The 25,062-nt window shown below is 43.9% G+C and overlaps 1 long non-coding RNA gene across 2 annotated transcripts; it reads right to left on the reverse strand.

The window, feature by feature from the left end:
• Positions 1–262: 262 nt before the first annotated feature.
• LOC103168353 lies at positions 263–24,638 on the reverse strand. 2 transcript variants are annotated; one of them, XR_485403.3, is made up of 4 exons: positions 24,576–24,638; positions 24,345–24,455; positions 24,061–24,128; positions 263–1,064 (listed from the first exon to the last, which is right to left on the reverse strand). It is a non-coding gene; the product is annotated as an uncharacterized LOC103168353 (long non-coding RNA). The 2 variants fall into 2 exon arrangements; XR_485402.3 differs by lacking the exon at positions 263–1,064 and adding an exon at positions 21,137–21,447.
• Positions 24,639–25,062: the final 424 nt, after the last annotated feature.

Genomic DNA, 25,062 nt, shown 5'->3' on the forward strand with positions numbered 1-25,062 from the left:
AACCCAGGGCTTAGAACAGTACTTGACACATGGTGAGCACTTAACAGATACCATTAAAACAAAAACAAAACCCTGGGGAAGCTGCTCTTGGTTTGAGTGGAAAAAGACACTTCAGAAATTTAAAATATCAAAGATGAGCCCTTAAACTTCAAACTTTTCCCACAAAGCCTTCATATGGAAATCCAAGATTTCACCATCCCAGGTTTACCTTCAATTGTAATGAAACCCCAAAGATATCAAATCAAAGCCAACTAGGCTCTGGCGAAAACACAGGTAGTCTTCAGACTTAAGACATGATTCCATCGATCAACCATATTTATTGAATGCTTACTGTGTGCAGAACACTGAACTAAGCACTTGGGAGGGTACAGTATAAGAGGCTGTAGACGCGTTCCCTGCCCACAATGTTTTGTTACTGAAAACTGCATCAAAACATAATCCAGAACCAATTTCTTCATAAGCCTGAGGGATTGATTCCTGAATCAAGGTCAGACACCCTCTCTTGATCAAAATTACTAATAATTGTGTAGTCAGTTGATTATAGAAACATAATACATTTACAATGAATCGAAGGGGTTCCGCAATAAGGTAGCTGACTGGATGTAAAATGTTTGTTGTTTCTTCCTAGTGCCTCAGAGCCCCAAAGGGGTATAATGGTCAGGCAGGCTAAGCCCAGCCTATTTCAAAAGGGGAAAGACAGGAAGTTTCTAAAAAGGGAATCTGCTTACTCATCAGGACCCCTCCCAGAGGAAAAGCTGTTTTGCATGAAATGTTAATCATTGGCAAGTAGAACACAGCCAGTCAACCACAGGGGTGGAAGGACAAGCTACTTTGCGGTACCTAGTAACATCCCTGGTGCTGTGGCAGTGGAAAATCTTAACAAACTAGGTACCGGTAACCGAAAGTGTGCCGCAGGGGTCTCTGTGTGTAGAAGCTGCTGATCCGGAGACTTGCCATCATAAGGAAAGGGTGGAGCAGCCGGTCCTCTTCCAAACCTCATCAGGCAGGGTGCAGGATGACCAACTGGGTCCAGACAACTTCCCGTGGCTTTCATGGGGCCCAGTCTGCATCAAAGGAGGGTGGCAGTGAATTACAGAAGCCTTCTTTGGGTGCATTAACATGGAGTACCAAGAGAGACCCCAGTGTTGGTTGTAAATCATCATAGGTGCTAGGAACCTGGCAAAAATAACGGGGAGCCTGACCTCAAAAATGACTGGAAACACCACGGGGGGTGGGGAGGGAGGGGGGCAGGGCGGGAGGTGAGGAGACTGCATGTCCCAAGTGTTACAGGAACTTGAAGTCCCGGAACACTTCCATTGCTTCCAGCGTGGGGGGCTCCTTATGAGTAGGAATTGCGTCTACCTACTCTATTATGTTGTACTCTCCCGAGCACCTGAGTAAAGCACTGTGTGAACACTAAGCACTCAGTAAATACCACTGCTTAATTGATTGACAATATCTGGGAGGAGGGAGAAGGGAAATGTTCTCTTCATCTGCTGGTATCTCTCCATCCTTAGGCATCTCCTCCTCCTTCAGTTTCTTGAGCAATCACCATGGTCATTTCTCATTCTCCTCCCTCACAGAAGGTCTAGTTCTGCTCTGAAACCACAGTTCCCTCACCCCCACCCAAATTCCCCCCTTCTTACCTCCCAACTACGGGCTTCTTCTTATTCCCTGAGCTCAGCACCTCCCTGACAGTGGATACATTGGCCTAGGGAAAATGTGTCATTTCTGATTATTAGCTGCTTCTCTACCATGAAGGATCGCTCTTGCAGTGTGATGAAAAGGCTGAATGAATCCCATTTCAAAGAGGAAACTTCTTGACCAACTTTGTTCCTTGTTTTGCGATCAATGGACAAAACATGTCAGATATTGAAATCGTTATTGCACTAAAGAAAAAGAAATGAGTCTATTCATTCCAAATGTAACGGTAATAAATAACCCTTCAGACTGGCTCACATTTAAGGGACGTTATCGACAGTAGAGTATCAAAGATAATCACTTGTTAAGGAAATAACATATCGGTTAAGAATTATTAGAGCAGAAAAATTTTTACATTCCCTTCTCTTAAAATTGAGTTAACTAATAAGAGAGTTTTCAATTTCATTACAGTGAAATGAGTATAATTGTAATTGAAAGCGAAAGGAAAGATCATTCAAAATCTGTAAACATACTAACTCAAATCATCTCACTCTTTTTCAAGAGGAGATTTGTTAGGGAAGAAGGATGCACCAACATGAGCAAGCCTGTGGTTAGGAAAACTGATCAATGAGTATATAATAGCAAGTCACAGGGTACAGAGAGTACTGAGAATTTATTGAGCACCTACTGAGTAAAAGGCACTGTGCTAAGCACTTGGGATAGAACAACAGTAGCGAGATACATGGTCTCTCGCTTAAGATTCCTGTCTAAAGGGGACTACAGACAAAAATGATTTACAGATAGTAAAAGCTAGAAGAAGAACGATCATTAAGGTAATAGCTCATCTAGACTCTAAACTCCATGTGGGCAGACAGTATGTTTATCGACTCTGTTGTATTCTTCCAAATGCTCAGTACAGTGCTTTGCACACAGTAAGTGCTCAATAAATATCATCGATTGACTGATCATTCAAACCAAGAATTTAGAAATGATTTTTGAATGCATTTCAAATTCAGACTTCCAACTAGAGTTAAATTCCATTTTACTAGGGTGAACATGGTCTTTGATATGAGACGGATGATTCCATTTTTAGCTTTTGTCCCTGACAGGACTGAATGATAAAGCTAGAGCTGCCTTTTTTTTTACAGGGTTTTTAGCTTGGAAAATGGTTTTCCAACCATTTCACTACATTTTTTATTTCCTGAATTTATGCCCTGAGCCCAGTTCACAATTTTCCCAATCTAAAAACGCATCCAGTTTTTGAAATCAAGTCTCTTTGCTCCACCTTGCTTCTTGAAGCGTTTTCATCATGGGTCACTCCTCGGAAATGAGCGCTAAGATTTGTGAAGTTTCAGCAGAAAGTAAGTGCAAAGGTAACTTATGGAAAATAATGTCTCAGCAAAGTTGCCCCTTCATTAATTTCGAGGGTAAGAAATGGAAGACCAAACATTACGAACAGGGCTGTTGCAAAATGATTGCAGTGATTTCCATACCCCACATAGAGCTGCTAACTAGGCATTTAGCTGTGGTGGTATTTTGAATAGGTATTAGGCCACTGATTCTGGGGGGGCCTCGCCCAAGCATCCAAGATTCTGTGCTGTCATTAAGCACAGATGTCAAATGGCTCAGGGCTCCTACTCTAGGAATTTCCCTTGCTCTCCAGTGTCACTCTGAAAGCATTGAAGGGAGAAGATGGTGCATTGGGCTCCCTTTTGGGAAGGAAATCAGCTGTTCAGCTGAACAACTCCAAAGTGAGTCTCTAACCATGCAACGAGGAGGAATCATCTCTGTGACTCCGTTCAACATGACTGCTTTCAAATGAAGCCCGGAGACTTCGTGGTGAACGCAGAGGCCAGCGCCCAGCGCATGGAAGTCGCTGGTTCTTGTCCTACATGTTCACGGCTCTGGCTGATTAGTGTGAAAGTTAATTTGTGTTAATCACTCTAAGGTGAGGAGAGCACAAAATTAATTTGACACATCAATTCGGGGCTTCAGTTATAATAGGGAACATATTCTGGGCACAGGAAAATAGCAGTGTATTTGGCCTGAGGGTCAAAAAGCAGGATGAGGCCTTTCAAACAGTCCTGCTCAACTCCCTTTATTATGAGACTTTATTCCCGTCAGATCTCTAAGACAGGGGACTCCTCTATGGGGACTTTCTGTCTGGGTTGTTGTGAATATGAGAAAGCAAACTGCCCTTAGGATTTGCCTGGGCAAAACCGAAGACTGCAAAGTAGTAGTAAAATAGTAATGAATCAGTGGGGTTTCCTAAGCAATTGTCATGTGCATAGCACTATGCTAAGTACTTGGGAGAGTATAATAGAGTTGACAGACGTGATCCCGGCCCTCAGGGAGCTTGCGATCGATCTAGTAATAGTATTACCTGAGTATGTACTGAGTGCGATGCCCTGCGACCAGGGCAAAAAGAGGACAGAAGAAAACTTCAAGATAGAATGAAGCCAAACTTCCAATGATGCATTAAGACAGGTAATTTTAGATAGCAATAGAGGGCAGAGCAACTAGGTACATAACAGTCAGAAATGGGTCGTCTGTTTAGAACAAAGGCTTCCAGAAGATCTTCCGGGATGATTTCCTCCTTTCCCTCACTTGCTTTAATAATAATAATAATAATGTCGGTTTTTGTTAAGCGCTATGTGCCGAGCACTGTTCTAAGAGCAGGGTTAGATACAGGGTAATCAGGTTGTCCCACGTGAGGCTCACAGTCTTAATTACCATTTTAAAGATGAGGTCACTGAGGCACTGAGAAGTGAAGTGACGTGCCCAAAGTCATACAGCTAACAGGTGGCGAAGCCGGGATTAGAACTCATGTCCTCTGACTCCTAAGCCCAGGCTCTTTCCACTAAGCCATGCTGCTTTCTTTCTGCATCACCTCTGAACTTGGGTCTGTATCCCTTAAGTATTTGCTCTTCATCCCATCCTCAGCCCCAGAGTACTTAAGTACAAATCCTTACTTGCTGACATTTCCCCTTTCTGTAATTCACTTAATATCTGTCTCCCCCTCTAGATTGTAAGCTCCTTGTGGGCAGAGACTGGGTCTACCAACTCTGTTGTCTCGTACTGTCCCAGGTACTTAGGTCAGTGCTTTCAACACAGTAGTCGCTCAATAAATGCCATTGACTGACTGATGATGTATAGATGGAGAAACAAAAATTATATATGGAACCAGGAGTAGTGGTAGAAGAGGTTGTGATAGTAATATAAAGTATATTACTAAGCAGCGTGGCTCCGTGGAAAGAGCCCGGGCTTGGGAGTCAGAGGTCATGGGTTCGAATTCTGGCTCTGCCATTTGTCAGCTGTGTAACTGTGGGCAAGCCACTTAACTTCTCTGTGCCTCAGTTACCTCATCTGTAAAATGGGGATTAACTGTGAGCCTCATGTGGGACAACCTGATTACCCTGTATCTACCCCAGCGCTTAGAACAGTGCTCTGCACATAGTAAGCGCTTTACCAACATTATTATCACTACTAGTAATATAGTACTACTAATATATACTATAGTGATAGTAATAGAATACCATTGTACTGCTAATGGTAGCTATAGTGATATTAGTGGGTGTATTGATATTGAGTATTTTTGAGTTCAAAACCTCAGACAGTGTGTCAAGGTAGTGGACAGTTGGGAGACACCCACAGAAGACAGGTCAGTCTGGCATGCAACAGTTGGAGAAATAGGATAACACTCTTGGAGCAGAGAGGGAAGGAGATGTTGGAAAGGTTGTCGCTTCAAATGGTAGAAATGAAAACACCGTCCGTCACTATGGGTAATAAATAAAATAGTGCAGCAGGGGTCAATCTTTACTGCACATAATGTCACAGAGGTGATTGGTCACTCTCCGCTGAAATATTCAGAGTCCTTTTTTCTATTTTTGCTTGATTTTGGGTTGAAGTCTTTAGTCAAAGGCACGGGGACTTTGGATAGATTTGGAGGTATGAAATATATATGCACAGTAACTGTCCTTCAGGTTCCAATATGACACTACACATGGAGAGGTTTTACCTGTGTGGTTCATAAATCTGCAGGGGGAACCCCACATCATATGCTTGTAAAAATTGCTTTTTACTGTGTGCCCCGATTTGGTACCCACAGAGCCTGTATTGTCATAATACAAACAAGTCAAAATTCTTTAAATTGGCTGTTGAATTTTGCCAAAGAGGACCCTGACTTTCATCCTGGATGTGACCCCTGAAAATCTACTAGCAAGTCTGAGGGAAATGGTACCCAGCTTTACTTCACTCACAGCGTCCCTCCCACAGGTCCTGCTGGACATTTTCCCTCTTTCACTTTGTCAGATCAATGATGGGACACTGGATTGCCCAATCCTGTTTCTCTGGTTCTCACCTGGATCCTGACTGGACAGCTCACCCCTCCAATTCCCAACTTGGTCCAGTGAGGCAGACTGGGCTGACCAATGATGCCCTCCTCAATATATCAACAAGGAGCACATCCTAGCGCCAGTGGTAATGAAATGCTTCCCCGACGTGGAACGGACCTGGAGTCTACCCGGCTCTTTGACCGACAGAATGGCTACTGTGGGAATGGAGTCCTGACTCCAAAGGAGTAAGCATCAATACCCTCGGCCTCCACTGTCTAATGCTTTTGAAGAGGAGAGCTGGGCTCCTTAACTCTGATCCATCAGGTCACGTACAGAGCAACTGATTGCTATTTCATTCTGGGAACCCTGGCAGGATCACTTATGCTGCCTCTGTGCTCTGATGGAGTGAGAGAGAAGAACTGAAATGTCCCTAACTCCAGGACCATGCTCATTGGCTGTGGGGCTGAAGAAGAGTGGAGAGTGGAATATTTTGGATTCAAGATGTCATTCTAGATACATAAACAGATTGAATTTACATAGATAAGTGGTAATACCTTTCTCTGCTCCCTCCTCTTTCACCCTTTCCCTGCTTTCTCTCTCCATTTCCTACTTGCACCCCAAAAATCGTAGTCACCTGTTTTGTTTCCCCCCTCTTTCCTGCTGACCCAGCTGAGTTCAAAGACCTTCCTACTTCCTACTGAGCCTCCCAGCCTCAGTCCCATCCTCCCATCATTCCTGGGTTGGAATGTGCTCCTTGCTTCCAGCTAATTCTAGCCCTGCCTCTGGTCTGTTCTCCAAATCCTTTCCCCTCTCAGCCTTTGGCTGCTAAACTTCCAGATCTTTACAGGGTGGAAGGGGACACAGGCTGCAGCCTAATATGTAGTTGGAGAGCTGCTTGCACTGGGACGTGAGACTGTTCCGAGGGTCAGGTTTAGAAAACACAGCTTCTTGAGTTTGTTTGACCCAACCACTGCAATAGCTTCTAACTGTGGATCGACCCCACTCAACCCCCTGCCTTATCTTCTCCTTCCCTCACGCCATCCCAGCCCTGCAAAGATGCTCCAGGTCCCTACTCACAGTGGGTCTCAGACCTTCTACACAGCCCCCGGAAAAATGAAGGGCTGCAGGAGCCAACCTCAGGCTTGTAGTCAGAGACCGAGGGTCTGTCTATAAAAGAGAATCCTGCTCCTCACTTCTGCGTCTCTCTGCAGTCTCATGTTTTCCCTCATCAAAAGCTGCTGGCAATTTCTTTGGGCAGCGATCCATTCTGCTGTGTTGTATAATTTGTTTTGTTTCATGGTTTCTTATCATGCACAGATGAAATGCCTTTTTTTATCACTCATTCAAATTATTGTTTTCCTCTGGTGATGGATTTTTACAGCTTCCGTGTTTACTCTGCTGCTTGTGACTGAGGCACGTTTGCCTAGGCCAGAACTTGGCAGGGGCTTACATTAAGGGTTGTTCCTTCATCTTTCAGCAACCCAGACATAGAAGAAAAGCTCTCTGAGGGAGCGGGGAGATAGGGGCACGAGAGAATAGGTTCGTTCTCAGACTCCTCATCACCTCCTCTTCACACTCCATTGATTTCCGGTCCCTAAAAACGTACACTGGCTTCTTGGATTTATTGGATTTCCCCCTCATCTTCATTCATGGTCCAAGTCACAGGTGGAAGGGAAAGTAAGAAAACAATATAGGCGGCTGACCCTGTGTCTTTCAATTCTGCTTGGCCTGAGGATGAATTTCTCTCAAAGAAATGGTCAGTCAAATCCTATTTAAGCCAAGCAAGCTTTTGGGAAACATGGTGCATTTCTATCACTCAGGTCAAAAAAAGGAATTCCGGTCGTGCTTGCAAGGACCGGTTCCTTCTCGAGACCCCATTATGGGCTAGCCACACTTCACTGGGGTTTTGCAGATGTCTTTGCCAGGTAGCCCGGTCTTGGTGGAACGAGAAATGGGGGCGGTGGGGGGGGAGTAGATCATTTAGTCAATCAGTACTTGTCTGCTGTGGGACCTGGGCCAGGTCACCTAACTTCTCTGTGCCTTGGGTACTTCATCTGGAAAATAGAGATTAAGACTGTAAGCCCCTTGTGGGAATTGTATTGCGTTCAACCTGATTAGCTTATCTACCCCAGCGCCTAGTAGTGCCTCACGGGGAATATGTCTGTTTATTGTTATATTGTACTCTCCCAAGCACCAGTATAGTGCTTTGCACAAAGCAAATGCTCAATAGATATGATTGAATGAATGAATGGCACATCATAAGTGCTTAAAAAACGCCATTAAACAACCAAAAAAAAAATTAAGAGCCTACTGGTTGTAGAGCACTGTATTGAGCACTAGGGAGCGAGTACAGTAGGATAGGTTGATCCCCTAAGATCCCTTCTAGTCCTCCAACTTTGTGATAAGCAACAGATGTAATTGTGGCCCAGTGAGGTTAATGGGGCAGGGGGGAATCCAGACAATCACCAGAATTAAATTTATTCTTCTAAGTGTTTTAGGTCACCTTAAAGGGCTTTCCCACCAGTTTTCCATTCATCTTGAGAAGAAGCATGGTCTAGTGAAAAGAACACAAAATGGGGAATTGGGAGCCTTGGGTTCTAATCCTGGCTCCACCCCCTTTCTTGCAGTATGATCTTGGAAAGTCACTTAATTTCTCCCTGATTCAGTTTCAGCATCTGCAAAATGGGGAAGAGATACTTATGCATTCATTCATTCAATCGAATTTATTGAGCAATTAATGTGTGCAGAGCCCTGAACTAAGTGCTTGGAAAGTACAATTCAGTAACAAATAGAAACAATCCCTCTCTCTCCCTGCTAGATTCTGAGCCCCATGTGAGACAGGCACTATTCCAATGTACTTATATTGCCTCTACCCCAGTGCTCAGTACCATGCTTGGCACGTAACAGTTTGACAAATATTACCGTATACAAGTTGCAGGGTTTTAATGGTATTTTATGGTAATTATAGTATTTGTTAAACACTATGTGTCAAGCACTGTTTTAAGTGCTGGGGTAGGTACAAGTTACCTGTCCCTGCCCCACATGGGGCTCACAGTCTAAGTAGACGGAAGAATAGGTATCCCTATTTTACAGTTGAGAAAACTGTGGCACAGAGAAGTTAAGTGACTTGTCTAAGGTCACACAGCAAGCAATTGGCAGAACTGGGATTAGAATCCAGGCCAGGCCAGAGGGAGCCTTGATAATAATAATGTTGGTATTTGTTAAGCGCTTACTATGTGCAGAGCACTGTTCTAAGCGCTGGGGTAGACACAGGGGAATCAGGTTGTCCCATGTGGGGCTCACAGTCTTAATCCCCATTTTACAGATGAGGTAACAGGCACAGAGAAGATGCAGTTGTAACTCGGGCCCTAGTGTACTGCCAGTGAAAGTTTCTGGACCACAGAGCCTATGTCTTATCTTTCTCTAAAGAATTCATGGCCCGTGGAGTTCAGTGTCTTGCACACAGTGGGAATGCATAGAAATCCTGATTGATGTCAGAGCCTGGCAGGAACTTTTGCAGGGAGAAAGGAAATCAAATAATGCTTTGGTTTTTTCTCTCATTAAGGCTGAGTTCTTTAAGTCTCTGTGTGGGGAGTTTTCTGCACCTGTGACTCAGTGCTAACTTTCCACCCACTCCCCATTGTAAGGGCGACAGTGATTTCAAGGTCAGCCCATGGAACTTTTACAAACAGACACTGTACTTGAAGGTGGGCAGATCGCCAATGTAACTCCCATCCCTAGGAAAGCTTCCAGACGAATTGTGGGCATTATAGGCTGGCGAGGCTTACTTCTCTACCTGGCAAATTAGTGGAATCTACAATTAAGTTCGGGACCAGTGAGCACTTAGAAAAACACAACCTGTTGGGGAAAAGACAACATTGTTTCTGCAAGGGGAAATCGTGCTTCACTAATCTGCCGGAGTCCTCTGAAGGGATCAATAAGCATGTGGGAAAGAGAGTGCTGGTGGGTGTAATATATTTAGATCTTTTGAAGGCCTTTGACAGGGTTCCACTCCCAAGGCTTTTTGTAAAGACTGAGCGTTGATGAGATTGGAAGGAAAGTTCCGTCATGGAGAGAAAACTGGCTACAATATGGGAAACAAAGGATGGAAATGAACTGCCACTTCTCAGGTTGGAGAAGGGCCGTTAGTGGGCTTTCTAACCGGGTAACTGCTTCCACAAGATTTTTTCTTTTTTTGGTGGTATTTGCTCAGCGCTTTCTATGAGCCAGGCACTGTACTATACGCTGGGGCAGACATAAGCCAATCAGATTGGACACAGTCCCTAACCCACATAGGTCTCACGGTATTATTCCCATTTTACCGATGAGGGAACTGAGGCTCAGAGAAGTGAAGTGGCTTGCCCAAAGTCACACAGCAGAGAGGTGGCAGAGCTGGGATTAAAAACCTGGTCCCTCTGACTCTCAGGCCAGGGTCCATTAATCCACCAGGAAACCCTGCTTCTCTTTGGTTAATGTTATCGTCGATAATCTGGAAGAGGGAATATGAAATTCTCTAAGTGCATAGTTGACATCTAGCTCTCAGAGGCACCACAGCGACAGCTTAACCAACTTTCCTAAAGCTGGGAATGCCATGGCAAAGGGGGATTTCTAGAGGACCTGAGGGGCACGTGGAAGTCTCCCAGGCAGCGGGCTCCCGAGCTCCAATATCGGCTTCCAGGCCGGAGGGAGCCTGATGCAACTTTTCATCACTCACTCGGTCCCTTGTGAATCTCCCAGGAAATGTCAGAAACTGAGATTCAGATGAGATTTAAATGAGATTTAAATGACCTGTGGCTCCAGGCAGTGCTGCCCAGAAACCAGCTCAGGCAGATGGCCTAGGCTGCCAACCTGTCTGACTGACTACCTTCCCAGGCAGAGCACCGTGGCTAACAGAGATCTCGTTAGCCACATTTTTAGCTGATTTAATCTTGTTCTATCCTCCGCGGAGAGAAGGAACATCTGGTCACCACCTTCCCTTTCCTAATCCTGCTTAGATTTGAAGACTATTAATAAAACACCCTTCAGTCTTTTCTCCTGCAAGTGAAATAACTTCAACTTTTTCCCCTTTGCCTGGCCTCCTGAGTGTGATCTGCCTTACCTGTAAATCATTTTTGTTGCTCTCTAGACCCCCTCAAGCTTCTCTCCATCACTCTTAAAGTGTCATGCTCCAAGGTGGCCATGCTATTGGAAATTGAGCTTCACCAACGCCAGGTACAGAAAGAGAGAGGAATAGTGTGGGCTTCTAGCACATTCCGCCCTTTGGGGTTGGAGAAGACTCTGCTGATGGAGAAACTTTGTTCATGGATATGGTGGTGCCTGAAAAGACAATAAATACCTTCCACCTCTCCACACGTAAAGGGAGAGAGTGAGGCTCCTTTCCCAATTGGGGTGACCGGGGAGTTTCTGAATAGGGCTACCAAGATCCCAGCAGCGTTGCCAAAAGATGCTGTTGTCATTCACGGAAAGACTGATATGGAACTGGGGCTCTTACTTACCTTTAAGGTTTGAGTGAGAAAGGGAACAGAGGAGTTATCATCAGCAGTATATGTGCTTGTCGTCTTTTCGGTACCTGGGATAGTTTGCATTGGATCATTCACCCACTCTTGCGTGGGCCCTGCAATGCCAATATATAGTTGTTGTTCAGTTTTCATAGAACATGCTACTGACAGTGAGGAGCAGCATGGCCTAGTGGAAAGAGCGTGGCCCTGGGAATCAAGGGACCTGGGTTCTAATCCCAGCTCCTCTGCTTGCCTGCTGGGTAATCTTGGGTAATTCACTTAACTTTCTGATGTTTCAATTCCCTCATCCATCAGATGGGGATTAAATGCCTGTTCTTCCTCTCCCTCAGATGGTGAGTCCTCTGTAGGACAGGGACTATGTCTCATCTGATTATCAAATATTCATTCAATAGTATTTATTGAGTGCTTACTATGTGCAGAGCACTGTACTAAGTGCTTGGAATGTACAATTCGGCAACAGATAGAGACAATCCCTGCCCAGTGACGGGCTCACATCTACCCCAGAGCCTAGTACATTGTTCGGCAAATGGTAAGAGCAGGAGAAAAAAACACAGTTATCATGATTACATTCACCTGTGGGTTTGTGTGTGCCTGAAAAGCCTGAAAATACAAATCACGAGAGGGCTGGGAGGAGTAGTGGGTGCATTCTGTGATCACAGAGCTAAAACTGCCCGAGGCTTGTTAGCAAAATCCACTGCTGGGCCCTCACCGCTTTTACAAGCCAGTCACCTGAGTGCTATATTTGCCATTTCAAAACAGCCCAGCCAGACTCACCTTCATTCAATCCGTGACCCTATGTTCTCTCCAAATAATAATAGAATTATGGGATTCATTAAGCATTTACTATGTGCTGAGTGTTGGGGTAGATACAAAGTCATGGTACTGGATGAAGTTCTTATCCCACATAGAGCTCAGAGTCTACCTTATCCCCATTTTCCTAAGGGATCTGAGACTCAGAGAAGTTAAGTGACTTGCCCCAAGTTACACAGCAGAAGAATGGGGGAGCTAGGACTTGACCTGACTCTGTTGCCTCTGAGTCCTAGCCTCTTTCCACTATGCCTTCTGCCTCTAAATCCTTTCTTTCTGCCAAGGCAGGTGTTACTCATCTCAAAATGGGTGCTGCCATAATTCCATGCTGCTGCATTATGAGGAACTGGGACTATGGAAGACTGGGGTAGAAGATGGAGTTTGCTGCTTTGGTATTGCCCGGTGCTTGGGAAGCGAATGAGTGAGCTCTCATTTAGGCCATAGGAGGCAATTCGGGGAGCTTCTGATTCCACCATTATGCAACTCGTTTAACAGGGCATGACTATTTCACAGTCTTAAGTCAGTGCCGCTGAAGTGAATCATTTCCATTTGCAGTACTGTCTGACTCTGATGATATGACAGCTGGAAACAGAACGGGATTATGAAAATTGCAATGCACAGTACAGACAGTACCGAAACCTTGTGGAAGACTGATAAACCTTAGGTGGATTTTGCTAAATGTAAACACATAAACCAACAATGTATGTACAGTCTCACTGTCAAACATCTGTAATTCTTTCTTTACTGTTTCTCCACTGTATGTCACCCAGTATTGAAAAGTAACTCCACATTTCCCTCCTGGTTTGTCGCTTCCTTGGTATAGCTCTGTTTGATCATTCTTTCATCTATGTTAGAATGATCATGGGTAAGGGAAGCTCTCCGGTGGTGGGCAAGTCGTTGCAGCAAATTATGGATGATGTCGTCAGAGGCGTAATGGAAAGCTTCAATCCTGAGAGTTTGAATATTTAAAACTCAAGTGAACCCTCCCAATGCCCGGTGGATGATTCTGCAGGTGCCCTCTCGAGAGCAGAGGAGAGAATTGAGCTTATGAAATATGCATTAATAGCAAACATGATGATCTCAACGTTGAAAAATTCTTTCAGAGTTGGCACTGTACTTTTTCATGTTACTAAGTAAAAAATACACAATGACCACAACACCTCTAAACTTTTTTTTTTTTTTTTGCTTATGTGTGTGTTATCTAACCAAAATTACCAGTATATTCAAGAGGGGGTTGGGGGAAACAATCATAATGTGTTACTGGAGGGAAATTTGAGGTTGTAGTTTGCAGGTCAAGGAAGGCAACCATCCATCACAGGGTTCTGCCATGCATCCTGTTGCTACTTTTGAGACAGAATCCAGGACTGGATGGATCATTTGTCTGAAAAGGTCATGGCATGGGCTAATCATCCTATGCTCGATGAGAGTGCTGAGTGGAGTTTACTAGGTTTCTTTCAGATAAACACCGAGCTATTAGAGAAATTCATACTGAATGACTAATTTAGAGGACCCTTCCCCAGGCATATGTTTCTTTTGAAATTACTACTTCACTCTCATTTTTAGGAATAACAGGAAAGGAGAAAAAACCATCGTTTATTTTCTTCCCAAGAGGAAAGAGAGTCATGTCAGGACTATAGCCATAACCCCACCCTGGAATGGAAAGGAAATCAATTATTTTGAGGCTACTTATAAATGCATGCAACTAAATTTAAGTTGCTACGTATTTTTTTATAGACATGTTAGCCTCTTCCCAGCTGGCTTCTCTGACCAGGTCATTCAGAAAATAATTGTGCCCCTACTGTTCTCTCTGCATCTGTTAGAGATTTATGAAAGAAGGAAAGGATTATGAGATGCTCATGGATGGGTTTCACTTGAAATAAATTATATTCATGCAGAAAACCTTTAGAGCTTAGGCTCGATTCGGTTGTCTCATCTACAGTTGAAGTTCTGCATGGTAATTGCATTTCTGAAATTAAATCTAAATAGCTCTAGCCTGGATTTAAAGATGGCACTACTGATGGTGAGCATTCATCGGTGTGTGCGGGGAGAGTTGCTAAGTTTCAGTGCATGTATGACAATCCCCATTTCTAACTGCTGCCCTCCCTCGACGGTATTTGCATTTGTTAATTCACTGACTCTTGAAAGTGTTGTTCCTGTCCACCCTGTTTAGGACAGCAGTTTGGGCATCTATTCTCCTCACTTGTCCCCCCCCACCCAGCCACAGTGTTACATTACTAGCATTTCTTAAGTGGTAGTGGTCTGATGATATCCAAAAAAAAAAATCATCTGTTTGAGATCCTGTCCTGTCTCTTGATGTTCCACGTGTGTGGAATTGCTTGACCGCTGAAGAAGTAGAAGAGGTTTCTTGGGTAGATCTGAGTTCCATAGACATAAGCAATCAATCAGTGGTATTTATCGAGTTCTGACTGCCTGCAGAGCCCTGCACTAAGTGCTTGGGAGAGTACATTACAACTAAGCCATGTGCAGACCAGAACCTATCCTTGATCTTTGTCAGACTAATTGTCAATCCAAAAAGATTCTGCCAGTTTGGAGACGTAGATCCCATGTCTTCTTGTGGACATGTCCCTCCAGAACATAGTAATCAGTGAATCAGAGCTCCAGTGAGCCGGGATTTTCCTCCAAGAGTCCTTTCCTAAGTCCTCCTTTCCTCTGCCCCCACTTCCTTCTATGTCACTTGGCTTGCTCCTTTTATTCACCCCACCTCCCAGCTCCACAGCACATACGTTCATATCTGTAACTTATTTATATTAAAGTCTGTCTTCCCCTCTAGATTGCAAGCTCATTATGGGCAGGGAATGTATCTGCTTATTGTTATATTATACTGTCCCACGTGCTTAGAACAGTGCACTACACACAGTAAGTGCCCAATAAATACAATTGAATGAATGACTGATAACTTTCTCAGCCCGCTGAGTTAAAGGAATTTCACAGACTAGAATCGTATTCTGACTGGCAAGCCCCCGTTGTCTTCTCAACAATGGCCACAGAGGCTGGATCGAGCACCCGGCCCTGCTTTACTCCATTAAAGATGCTGAGAGAATCTGACAAGGGCACTCCAATACTGGTGTGGCCTATAACAACGGACTTGGGCAAGGATGCATGTAAAATTGAACTAATCTCCTCCATCGGTCAATAGGGAGAGCAAGGAGTCTAAAGGTCGGTTGTTAATCAATCAATCAATCATATTGCTAGGCCCGAGATTATACCTGCCCAGGCTTCATTACCTCAAGAAACTAGCATGAGGATGGTCCTTGTACCCTCCTCTTGAGAAGAACACAAAGTCTGGAAAATCTTAGTGGCTTTTAGGCCTACCAATGGCCACTAGCCATTCTTATCTCTTTTCAAACTCGTTGTTACTGTTGCTATTGTTATTATTTTGGACTATTTTAATGCAACATGCCTAGTGGATAGAGGAGGATAGAGCATGGGTCAGCGAGTCAGAAGGACCCGGGTACTAATCCTGGGTCTGCCGCTTGTCTGCTATGTGACCTTGAGCAAGTGGCTTCACTTCTCTGTGCCTCAGTTAACGCATCTGTAAAGGGATTAAGATGGAAGGGTCCTCTCCATTAATCATTCAGTAGGAATTTCTCTACTAGTTCAGTGTTTATCTGAAAGAAACCTAGTAAACTTCACTCAGCACTCTTATCAAGCACACGATGACCTCCTCCATGCCATGACCCCCTCACTCCCAGTCACTCTGCCCCTCATTCTCCGGGGAGCCTGTCGTGATTAAGACTGTGAGCTCCAGGTGGGATAGGGACTGTGTCCAACCTGGTTACCTGGTATCCATCCAACATTTACAACAGTGCTTGGCACATAGTAAGCACTTCACGAATATCATTATTATTATTGTGCGCAATACTACAATCAGAGCTAGGAAAAGGACCTAGATGATTGAATCAAACTTGTCCTCTGATTCATGGAGGAGTTAGTCCGAAGTGGCAGGATGGAAGAGGGAGGAGAAATAAATTGAGAAAGAAATAACTGGGAAAATTCAGCTGAAAACAGGGCAGCAATAACAACAACAAGAAAAGGACCAGGACGTCACTGCTGGGAGGTATCAACCTTTGGCCCGCTCACTGCTCTGATGACAGCCATCCTTAACCTTAAAGTTACAACCTTGGCAGTGGTTTAACGGTTGTTCCAGGCATTTCTGCCTGCTCTGCGTCTGTGGGGACAAGACTTCTCAGAAGGAGGAGATGGGAGCAGGATGGAGTCTAAGACCGGGCCACGAGCCTGCAGCTAGCTGCCGCTGGGAAGATTGATTCATCCTCCAGAGCAGCACAGGATTCTTGCTCTCCTGGAGATGGAACTAACCTTTCCAGCCTATTCTTCGGTTTGCAGTAGAGTATTTCAATAATTTTTTAAATGGTGTTTTGAAGCACTTACCATCTGTCAGGCAGAGTACTAAGTGTTGGGGGGTGGAGATACAGGCTAATCAAGTTGGACACAGTCCATGTCCCATGTGGGGCTCACAGATGAGGTAACTGAGGCACAGATAAGTTGTGATTTGCCCAAGGTCACGCAGCAAACGAGTGGAAGAGCCAGGATTAAAATCCAGGTTCTCTGAATCTCTAGCCCGGGCCCTTTATAAATTGAACCTCCCCTATGCTAGTGCATTCAAAGATTCACCTTCCACTTATTTTAGGCCCCCATAGACAATGAAGTCTTTGTCAGCAACGACACAGCAAGGACTGAACCTGCCACAGCTTCTGGCTTCTATTTGGTCATGAAAAACCTCTCCTGCGTTTGAAAAGCACTAGAGCTGAATACTGATGTGAGGGTGGGAAGACTATGTGCAAATGATTTCAATGTGAATTGTTTTGTTGCTGTGGATACTGACAGCAAAACAGGCATTAACTTTAAATGCATTTAATAAAAATAGCTGGAATACGGTCATTAATGTTGCTCCTTCCCTGATGACGCCCGTTCGATTTTAAGAGTTGAAACCTTGATTCAGGTCTAAAGTACATGTTAGTAATTTATTAGCTAAGTTCCTCTTTGTACAAATGACAAATCTGATTGCTCAGAACAATTCTGACTACTTTTTGTTTATCCTAGTTTTCGGTGGATTTGAAACTCTATATATCAAGGTGATTGCCCAGATCCATTAACTTCCAAGTTGTTCGTGGTCTCATGGGGCTTGCATTTTCATGAACGTGTCTTCATTCCATTCTCCATTTCTGAGGTGGCACAGAGTAGCCTCCCTGGATCCAATCTAAGGTAGTCGTGACCACCTGAAACTTATCGAGGAGGAAAAGGCAAAGGCCATAAGCAGGGCAGTAAGTGGTTTGATTTGGAAGGGAAGCACAGGAAATGACTCCTTCCTTTCCCTCTGCTTGTTATTCTCCTCCTCTACCAAGGTTGTATGTAGAGTTTCAGATTTTAGTTCTAATTAGCAACCTTGCAGCTGCAGCATCTCGAACTGCAACTTCTGGAGTGCTTCTTCCTTGAAGACCATTAGTGGGTGATTTCCAAGCCTTCCTGAAAGCCCACCTATTTCAACCTCCCTTCCTTGATTAATAATCATTAATAATAATTATGGTATTTATTAAGCGCTTACTATGTGCAGAGCAGTGTTCTAAGCGCTGGGGTAGATACAGGGTAATCAGATTGTCCCTCGTGGGGCTCACATTTTTTAATCCCCATTTTTCCAGATGAGGTAACTGAGGCAAAGAGAAGTTAAGTGACTTGCCCACGGTCACCCAGCAGACAAGTGGCAGAGCCGGGATTAGAACCCATGGCCCATGACTCCCAAGCCCAGGCTCTTTCCACTAAGCCATGCTGCTTCTCTAATTAACTCCCAGCATCCCAAGTCATATCAGTTCACCAGCCATCTCCAGCACTTGGGTACCTATTCATACTCTCCGTCAGTATTCATTAATAGTTTTTATTCAATTGTACAATTATTTATTCTGATTGCCCTGTTAATGCTTTTTTGTCTATCTCCGCCATTAAAGCGTAAGCGCCTTGTGGGTAGGAGATGTCAGTTGATAGTTTTGTACTTCCCAAACACGATGGACGGTGCATTGAATTGCACCCAGGGTGTGCTGTATAAATGCTATTACAACCACCACTATCTATCAGTCAGTGGTATTCATTGAACACTTAATGTATACAGAGCCCTGTACTAAGCTCTTGGGAAAGTACAACATAACAGAGTTGGTAGAAGTGATCTCTGCCCACAAGAAGCTTACTACTACTGTAGACCATTCTTCCCACATCTCTTGGAATACAATTTGAAGAGGATGGGGAATCTCTTTTATACAGCAATATAGGCCAATTACTAGCCATAGTCTTACAAGGTTCTGTGGGACTGCAAAGATGACTAAACCTGGAACACACCAACCAGTCATTCATTTTTTAATGTTATTTGGTAAGCACTTACTATGTGCCAGGCACTGTACTAAACGCTGGAGTAGATCCAAGCTAATCAGGTTGGACCCAGTCGATATCTCACATGGGGATCCAAGTTTAAATCTCCATGTTACAGGTGAAGTAACTGAGGCACAGAGAAGTGAAGTGATTTGCCCCAGATCACGCAGAGACAAGTGGCGGAGCCAGGATTAGTATGAGTGTCATATGTGTGCGGAGCGCTGTACTGAGCTTAGGAGACTGCAGTAGAGGAACTCTGATGTTAACCCTTTGGAATTGTGGAAATGTAAAATAAGACCTAAGGAAACCAAAATAGATTCAACACTGATGTTAACCCCATGAACAGTAAAAAGTTTGAAATTCTGGGTCCAGAACCCAACAGCATGATGGAGCCGAGCCAATCCAGCCAATATTGGAGAGATAATTAAACTTGGGAATGGAATCAAATGGAGTTCGACTGAAGCCAGTACCTGTGAGACCAACTGGGAAGGGTTGCAGCTGGTTTAGCTGTAGAACCTCCCCCTATAGCAGGTCCCCGTGTCCTAGCATTTTATGAGTACGTGTGTTGTTTAAAGTGGCTTCTCACTGAAGGAGGGCATGTACCTTCATTCATTTAATCGTATTTATTGAGCTTTTACAGGATTGTAGGATTTTGCTGGTTCCTTTTCACACTATGCTCATCCACTGCTGTATGACAACAGTGAGTCAGCATGGAACACCCTATAGACGGTGCTCTCTCTCTCTCTCCCCCCCACTTTATCTTCCATCTCTAATGACCAACTATTGCTCATTCTTGATGCCTTCCCTGTGTCCCTGCCAGCCCCCTGGCTTGGATGTCTCTGAGCCGCTTCCTCTAGACTGGACTGATTGCCATGCTCCCAAACCATCAAGTCCCAGAAGTGGCAGGAGAAGGCCCAACTGCCTCTGAACTGGGCCATTTGGAGGAGTTAGTCTGTTCCGGACGGCCACAATTTTCCTATCATCAGTGGAAATCTCTTCCTGGATGATCAGATGGCCAAGCTAAATTCCCTTCTTAACGTAACAGCTTTCATCTCTTTTAGTTGTCTCAAATTGGCTTCACTCAACCCATTTGAACATAAATCGTATATCAGCCCTTGTTCAAGGAGGCTGGCAAGTGCTTGCCGGGCATACGGCTGGGATGGTGGGCTGAAAGGAACACGCTATAACGCAATCGCTCCGGGAGCAATCTAGATGTGCGGCAAGATTACATAAGCCCAGGGCCTTCATTGAAATCACCCTTTTCCGCTGGAAGGCCCATCCTCCTCTGCCTGCCTTTTCATCCCTTCCTCCTGCCTAAAGCCATTCAGATCAGGAGTGAAAAACAAATCGGAGGAACAACCCATCCCTGCTCTATGATTGCCTTGTTCTAATTCTGTAATTAAAACAAGGATCCAGGATTGCATGCCATAATCCCATTCGTGCATGCCAGCAAGTACCTTGTTAGCTGCTATAATGATGCCACGTCTGTGACAAACCCCTGAGTCCAAGGCAGGAAGCTCTTAGGTTCATGGTTTTAAAAATTTTTCCATGCACTTAAATGCGTTCTGATCATTTGTTAGAGTACAAACTCCCTGTGGCAGGTGAGCTGTCTCTTCTTTACTTTGTACTTCCCAGACACCTAAGTACAGTGCATGGCACCAAGAGGATTCTCCATAAGTACTATCTCCAATACTACCAGTTCTTTGGAACCTGTCTGGTGCCCGTCTTAGAACATGTTGCTGAACTAGTTTGTATTTGAAGTAACAATAAGTATAGTAAAATTGTGGTATTTTGTTGAGCACTTGCTATATGCCAAACACTCTGTGAAACTTTGGGGTAAATACAAGATAATCACTTCCAGCATGGACACTGTCCCACATGGAGCACCCAATCTAAGTAAGAGGGAGATCCCAATTTTACAGATGAGGAAATTGAGGCACAGAGAAATTGAGTCATTTGGACTAGGTCACACAGAAGGTGAAGAGCAGAGCTGGAATTAGAACTCAAGTCCTTAGGCTCCCAGGCCTGTGCTCTTTCCACTAGATAACACTGCTTCTCAAGTAACAAGACAAAATCAAAAGATTCCCTAACCTTTGCCAGTCTCCAGAGCATTTCAGTCTCTGCCGAAAAGGAGGTGGAAATGCTGAATGAGTACTTGGGCTTTTCCAGTGTCTCAGATCAGAGGAAATTTTTCATTCCCAGCTCTCCGAGGCTCCAGCTTTGCTTAATGGATGCAGGAGAATGGATATTAGAAATCCATTCTCATTTGTTGTAATATGAATGCAAGCGAAGAAAACACTAAAAATCTGCCAGCTTTGCAAATTTCCCACTCTCCGGTTTGTGGGATGGAAGAATTATTTATGGACAGTTTGCCACCTCTCTAATGTTTTAAAGACTGCAAGTTGCTCTCTACCAAGACACGGCAGCTCTAAAACATCCTTTAGAGGTGGCTGAGTGATTTTTACTGTAGAGGTAAAGGAAAGCAGTTGCCTTTGTCTGAATTACAAGTGACTTAAAGCCTGTGACACTGGAAGGGGGTGGATGTTGTTTTTAGTGACTGTTTGCTGTTTCCACATTAACATGTCAGCTCTGTAGAAAGGACTCCTTCAAAGATGGTCCCAAACATTGATGAGATAGGTGGCTGGGTCTGTGTTGCTCAAATCCCTCATCCTGTTTTTATCCATTTTCTGCTCATTCATAGTGTTGCGATATTGAGGAAGAATGTAAAACTCCTCCAGGCACTGCAAAAACTGAAGAAAGGACAGTTTTACATTTCTCGGTGTGGTAGGGGTGGGGAGACACTCACTGATTATCAGTCACATGCTTGCATACGGTTACAATCACACAGACAGTACCATCATTTTCACCTTTGAAGGGCAGCACTTTAGCCCTCAAAAATGAAAATGAAAATTAAATAGTTAGCAACATCTGAGGTAAAGACAAAAATTAGGCACTGTAGAGTTCAAACTCCAGGGGAGACCTTGAGAGTCATCTGGAGCAGCCTCCTGCTTCCAGGAACATGGAGATCTCCTCTTCCATGAAGCTCTCCAGGAATGGCGATCATACAAATTTATCACGTCTCACACTCGGCTTTTAACAGCCCTTATCATCAAAAACCTGTGGTTTTTTTATCATGTTTTGTTAAACACTTCGTGCCAGGCACTGTATTAAGCACTTGGGGTAGTTACAAATTTATCAGGTTGGACACCGTCATGGTCTTAATCCCCATTTTACAGATGAGGTAACCGAGGCATGGAGAAGTTTAAATGTCTTGCCTAAGGTCACACAACAGACAGGAGGTGGAGCTGGGATGAGAACCCAGCTCTTCTGACTCTCAGACCTGTGCTCTTTCCATTAAGCCTTGCTGCTTCACTAATCCCCTAACAGATTAGAATTCCTCATTAGTACCTTTGTTACTGGAGGGGTAAATGTAGAACCATCCTTCATATTAGATGATGAAGTTACCAGCGGTGAGAAGCATACTTATGCAAGCAACAGTGACTGCAAAGGTCTGTCTGTGAAGGACACTCCTTTTCCCAAAGTGTACCTTGTCTTGTTTTACTAATGCATTTGTTGTGGGAGGGGAGTGAAGAGAGATAAGAGTGCATTCCCTTAATATCTTTAGGTTAATAATAATAATAATAATAATTCTGATGTTTGTTAAATGTGTCAAGAATTTTGCTAAGAGCTGGGGTATATAAAAGATAATCAGGTTAGACACCGTCCCTGTTCTTCATGGGGCTCACCTGCTACGGGAACGGGTATTTAATCCCAATTTTAGAGATGAAGAAATAATATCAGAGAAGTTGCCTAAGGTCACACAGCAGGCAGGCGGCAGAGCCAGGATTAGAACCCAAATGCCCCGGCTCCCATCTTCTTACTCTTTCCACTAGGCTGATCTGCATCTTTCCCCTAGAAAGCATTTCCCAACTACCACAAAAAAAAGGGGAACAAGATCCTGTCTGATCTGAACCTGTCGATTAGTGTGTACTCCTTGGTAATCTTTTCTTGGGGGTATGAATCCAGAATTTAATTCCTTCAGACTCAACGTGTTTTTGTTCCTAAGGAGGGCTCTCTCACCCAGGAGCTAGGTTTCTCATTCTCATTTGGGAGTAACTTAGTCTTCTTCTTTCTGGCCCATATCATTTGGCATTTTAAACGCACACAAGCCACCCTAGGGAACTAACCATCCACTTTATAGATGTGCCAGAAAATAGCTTTTCAACTAGGAACCACATTGTTTTTGAAAATGTTGGTTTATCTCTAACTGAAATCAGAGGGGGGAAAAAAGTAAATTTAACACTGGCAGCTGAAGAACTCGGATTTCAATTACAGAAAGCAGCAGAGAGATTGCTTTGATGAGTAAAGCAAGCAATAGGATATGAATATTATAATGGGAATATTTTATGCAACACTGAGGTGTCTCTTTGTTGCAAGATGCATGTTTTAAGAGGCGTATAAATTAGGCTGAGCCTAAGGTATGGATTTTTCAATCTGCACATCACAGAGAAAATATGGTACATCTAAATGGAAGTCCTCGGGGACACAAACAAGTTGCTTGTTTTAGTTAAGGGAGAAAACTGCTGTAGGGAAAGAAGTTAGACGCATGATCTAAATTCCCCCACAGGAGGGAAGAATTGATATCTCTAGTATTAAAAACCCATCAAACCCCAGCAGGAAATCCAGTCCTTGGTTGGAAATGCTAAATGACACGGACACACAAATATTTCTAGGGTCATTTGTGGAAATAGTTCAAAGTCGGAAGCGGATACTTTTACCTTGTGACTTCAAAGTTAGACTGGTGGAAAGAAAAAGGATCATTTGCAAAAGGGGATGTAAAAAATAAGAATTCATCTTTCGACTAGAGAGTGCCAAACACACAGCCTCCTCTCTAGGTAATGGGGTGGCTGCTAGCTAGCTAGGTTTGATTCTGACCTCTCCACCCACAGGCCGTGGGGGAGAAAACTAGTGCAAGAGAACTGTTTTCTGTTTTAATCTGGCTCTCTGCTGATTGATTCTGCAGTGATTTGGACTTAAAAGGTTAGGTGAACACTGCTCTTCTAATTCCTTTTTCCCACTGTGGCCACTGTGAGATTATGATGAAAAAGAGCAACAGCGAGCGAGAGCGTGGAAAATCTGAGGCATAATCCCACTTTAATTGGATGAGTTCATGATATCAGAAACAGAAATTCCAACGGGAATAGTCAACAATGTATTTCCCCTTTTTAATACACACGTTTTCAGGGCGTCCTTTTGAAAACACATGAAAAAATGGTTTCATTAGTTTAATCCCAGATCTTTTCAAAGGCCATATTCCCAGATCAATATCGGGTTTGGGGGGGTTTAATGTTTTAATTTCTCACCGTCACTCTTCCTTTTGTCGACCTTCCGGGCTCAGAAAGTGCCTTTATGTCTTCTCGCCCTGCATAGTCTCCAGGAAGAAAAAGAAGCCTTTTGTTCGGTTCTCTAGAGATAAGGATAGCAAGTACTTGCCAAGTAATTTAATATGCTTCTAAAGTTGGAAATCAAGGATTCATTGCTGAACTTCCGTTTTAAACCTTAAAGAGTATTTATTTTGCCAACCACAACTTTAGCAAATATAAGAAAAAAACCCAAAAGAAATGAACCGAACAACCTTGCGTCTCACCCTGTGCACCAGATCATGGGCTTCCCACCACCACCATTACATAGTTGCTCCTCACAGTGCTGTTTATCCCATTCATGAGTTTCATGGCCTGTTCCCTCTAATGCCACTAATCTGTTGGAGGAAAAAATAAACACAGAGGGAAAGCAGATGCAGATTAGAATTCCTCATTAGTACCTTTGTTACTGGAGAGGTAAATGTAGAACTATCCTTCATATTAGAAGATGATGTTACCAGCAGTGAGAAGCATACTTATGCAAGCAGCAGTGGCTGAAAAGGTTTTTCTGTGAAGGACACCCTTTGCCAATGTGTACCTTCTCTTGTTTTACTAGTGTGTTTGTTGTGGGAGGGGAGTGAAGAGAGATAAGAGGCTTATTGAGTTCCTTAAAGGGAAAGGTGAGTAGTTGCTGGTTGATGTGGAAATGGAAATGAAGTTTTTGAAGACTACAGAGATGTGTGCAGAACAATGTTTTGAAAGCTCCTCGAGAACAGGGATCGGGTCTACTAATTCTATCTGCTTAATACAGTGCTCTGCACGGGAAAAGTGATCAGTGCACACGATCGATTGATTCTTGCATATGGGTGAGGAGACGGCTAGAACAGCCTTTGTGGAGAGGAATAATAACAGTGTCATATTTGGGGTCCACTATGACCAAATTCGAGCTGATGGAGCCCCACTACCCATTTGGTAGTTTTGAATTTTGATCTTCTCTACCCGAGC

The sequence above is a fragment of the Ornithorhynchus anatinus genome, chromosome 14, assembly GCF_004115215.2.
Source record: "Ornithorhynchus anatinus isolate Pmale09 chromosome 14, mOrnAna1.pri.v4, whole genome shotgun sequence".
Taxonomy (NCBI): domain Eukaryota; kingdom Metazoa; phylum Chordata; class Mammalia; order Monotremata; family Ornithorhynchidae; genus Ornithorhynchus; species Ornithorhynchus anatinus.